The 3,833-nt window shown below is 39.9% G+C and overlaps 1 long non-coding RNA gene across 1 annotated transcript; it reads left to right on the plus strand.

Annotated features, from left to right (window-relative positions):
- Nucleotides 1–411: 411 nt before the first annotated feature.
- On the plus strand, nt 412–3,550 carry LOC130597371 (uncharacterized). The gene is made up of 2 exons (XR_008971754.1): nt 412–526; nt 3,316–3,550. It is a non-coding gene; the product is annotated as an uncharacterized LOC130597371 (long non-coding RNA).
- The last annotated feature ends 283 nt before the right edge of the window (nt 3,551–3,833 follow it).

A 3,833-nucleotide genomic window follows, 5' to 3' on the forward strand; every position in this document is an offset into this window, starting at 1 on the left:
TGACACTTTACTTGGATGGATAGGCTTAGCTTACTATTTTAGAGCAAACAACAAAGCAGCTCTGCATTGTAGTGCCAGAGCAGTAATAGAGCACTTCCTGGACTTAAATTCAATTTTACATTCCCTGCAGATATACACATGGTTTTCAGTGAAATAAATGGAATTTAGTATGTTTGATATTAATATTATTGGCTCCTTGCTGTTTGTATTCATTTTTGTGCCAGAATAATTTTATATGAGAAAAATATGTCTTGAAAGGTTTGTACAGATGAAATACAATACTTTTTACTCGGAAAATGCCTCCAAAAGGCCTCATGTGGTGTTCTGTGCTGTACGTTGGTCTATAAGATGATAGACTGACTCAAACTGATCTTCACATAATGTTTAGCTCCTTCTACCACCTTCTGTGGTAGAGTTTTCATCTGTAAATCCAGGATGCCAGAGGGAGGAATGGATAAGAAAGAGAAGTACTTCCAGAATGACAAACTGAAGCTGAACCAATATGAAAGGATGGGATGGGAGCTCAGTAAGTCATTGAAAAAAAGGTATTATTTAATCCTGAAGACTGTAGTGATGGCTTTTGTGCCAGGCCCTCAGTGCATTTACCACCAAATACATGAGTGAGTGGGCTTGACACTAAGAAGTCGGGACAGGGAGCTCAAAATGATAAGGTGATAGTTCGCTGAATGATGTTTTGGTTGACTTGATGACTTGAGATACACAGAGCAAGACTGATTCTAAAGAGAATCCTTTGTAGTCACCACTTTTGCATGCTTGATTAGGGGAGAAAAATCTCACATTTACCCAACATGCTAGTATCTGTTAGGATTTTTTTTAAGGTCTCCTTTGGGTCTGTATCATGAAGTGTAATGCCAATGGCATGAGTCACAAGATAAATGCCAACAACCAACTGCAGAGCTGGATCTTTGGGTGTGCATAAGAACTGACAGCTGGCAGATAAGGGGGCTGAGAGATTTGTTATCAGGGTCTACTTCAGCATGTTGCTTCTTCCTCAGGGCTCAGCTCGTCTCTTGCATAAGACTCTTTAAATCCAATGTGAGTCCTGTAAATACAAGAGATGGTGGACCTCTAATCATGACACAAGATCATAGAATCAACTAGGCTGGAAAAGACCTTTATGATTATCAAGTCCAACTTTTACTCCAGGACTGTCAAGGCCACCACTAAACCATGTCACATAAGCAAACTGTGGTTTCATGAGAAGGGCAGTTGTGTTAAAGCATGTGGATGACTGCAAACTAATGTATAGCTCTGAGGCATTGATATGAATGTTAGCACCAACTTACTACACCATCAAATACCTGCTTTCTAACGAAGGGTCTGTGTAGTATCTTGCCAGTTGCTGCAAACTGAGGTTTGCATCTTGTGGATGAAGATCTTTTCATTGCTCAGTGCAATTAATTTGTTCCATTCCCCTATGCAGGCACACCCTGTAACACCAGCAGCTCTTAAAAGTTTAAGATCAGCAGTATTTTTTTTCTATATATTTCATAGCATGGTAAATGCTTAAAAAGTGTGTGTTTGGGAAATCATTGCTCTCAATGATTGTTTCCCATATTCCTCTAATGGTATCTATACATAATCTATACATAATAATTTCTAAGGAAGAAATTCTTTCCTGTTAGGATGGTGAGGCACTGGAATGGGTTGCCTAGGCAGGTTCTGAATGCTCCATCCCTGGCGGTGTTCAAGGCCAGGTTGGCATGGTTTAGTGTGAGGTGTCCCTGCCCATGGCTGGGGGGTTGGAACTGGATGATCTTAAGGTCCTTTCCAACCCTAACTGTTCTGTGATTCTATAATTATTTGGCAATGTGATAAGAGCTTGTGTAGATGTGCCAAGCAATGTTTAAATGAATCTGCTGAGACACTTGTAGATACTAAGCTGTAACAGCAGAGGCTGTGCAAACCTGCCGGGGGCTCCCAGTGAGCATGCAGAGGTGAATCCAGAGTTGCTATAGCTATGCTCCCACTATTTGAAGTGGTTTATTGGTTTCCAGTTTGAGCAGAACTTGGAGCCACAGGCACACTTGAGCTCTGAAGACAGATGTATCCCGAGTCCAGTTAGTGCCTCATCAGCATTAGTAGGGTGAAGGAGAAGGCCTGAGAACTTTGTCTGCTTCAGTGGTCCTACAAGTATCATCCTCAATACAAAACTGCAGAATCTGTCCTATATGTAGCTATACATTTTTAGGTAGAGCCAACATTATACAGAGGTTTGGAAGCAACAAGGCTTGTTTACATCCACAGTAGCCTAATAGAAAATCTGTAGAAATATCTGAAGTGTGTGCAGATTTCTGGGCCTTATTTGTATGTAAAAGTACTACGTTTAGTTAACCTTCTACTTGGTCATCCTCTAGCCACCTAGTCCTATGCATGTATAAAAAAACTCTCAAGGGGGCACTCTTGGTTTAAGCAAAGTATAGAGTAGGTGTAGTTTCATCTTGATTTCCCTTTCTACATTGGCAGAAAAGCTTAAGGAGCTTCTAGAATGACTTTCAAGTCACAGTTAAAATAAGCTAAGATAAAATAAGAAATATTAAATAAGTGTTACATAAGGTAAAGGATCTTTGTTCCTATAATTCTGGTATAAAGTAAATTTAGTTATATAATGTCTACAGCCAGAGTTCTTATTTTCACTTAAAAGAGGCTCATACTAGAAATGAAGGCTTATTATTTAGAAATGTGATATTTACTTGACTTACCTCTTTCACTGTTTTTATTCCTTCCGCAGCTACAAGTTTTTGGGTGTAAGAACAGTGGGAGAATCGACTGTCACTATATATGATATTATGGGATTTCCTGCTGCTACAGACTAGGAAACTTAGATTGTGCAGACCCATAGTGAAAAATGTAATAATTATAGGAAGAATATATTTAGATATTGGTGTCTGTTTCCCAAAGCCATGATAGTTGACTGCATTTTGTATCTAAATCTGGATGCTATTCAGCTTCTTTTACGACCTCTGGAACAGTCAGATTGCTCTTTGTTGTCAAGACCCGGGATAATTATTAGCTCTTCAAAGAGCAGACACATAAATATGATGTGATGGTACTATCTATCCTAATAATGCCATCACAAAACAGCCCAAGAAAAATTGGCAATAAGGAAAGAGAATGACATTAAACCTCTATTTTTACTTTCTTACTGTTGGCTTGCTGTAAGAACATTTAGTAGGTAAAACTGAACTATGTCTTGGGCCCTTGAGTGAGAAATTCCTTCGAAGAAACAAGCCTTGTATTCTTCACAAGGAGGATTAGCAGTTCCTAAATGCCTCACTAATTTCTTAAACACAGGCCCTGTTGCTAAAGGAAACTACAGTGCTTCTAATACTTCACTGTTACATGCTTCCACTTAACTGCATCAGGACAACACAGAAGCAGTAAAAGAAAGAGCTCGACAGAGCAAAAGAGCTGAGCTCGGAGTGTAACAGTTACGGAGCCAAGCCAATCAGAATTATTTGCAAGTGTATCTCTATTCAGGGTAGAAGGATCAGCTCTAAAACATTAAAAAACAGCCTCACAAGCTGGAGGCACGTCCATCATCTTTTTAATGGAACTATGGATGAATTGGTTGGAGTATCAAGGGTTCACATGCTGATCATTTGGGTTGGAGGTTACTTGTAGGCTATTTCCACTATTAGCATCTGAGCCCTCTGCAGCAGCTTCTGTGCCAGCTACTAACGGCTCTGCCCTGCGCCACATGCATCACCCTGGGACGAAAGCTTCAGCTCCAGCAGAGAGCTCATCAGAGTCAGAAGACCTCTTGATGTTTCGAGATAATCATTATTATTAGTGCCAACACCCCTTTTGGG

The sequence above is a fragment of the Pezoporus wallicus genome, unplaced genomic scaffold (assembly GCF_028554395.1).
Source record: "Pezoporus wallicus isolate ANWC-B61680 ecotype Strahan unplaced genomic scaffold, APGP_CSIRO_Pwel_v1 contig_6714, whole genome shotgun sequence".
Taxonomy (NCBI): Eukaryota; Metazoa; Chordata; class Aves; order Psittaciformes; family Psittacidae; genus Pezoporus; species Pezoporus wallicus.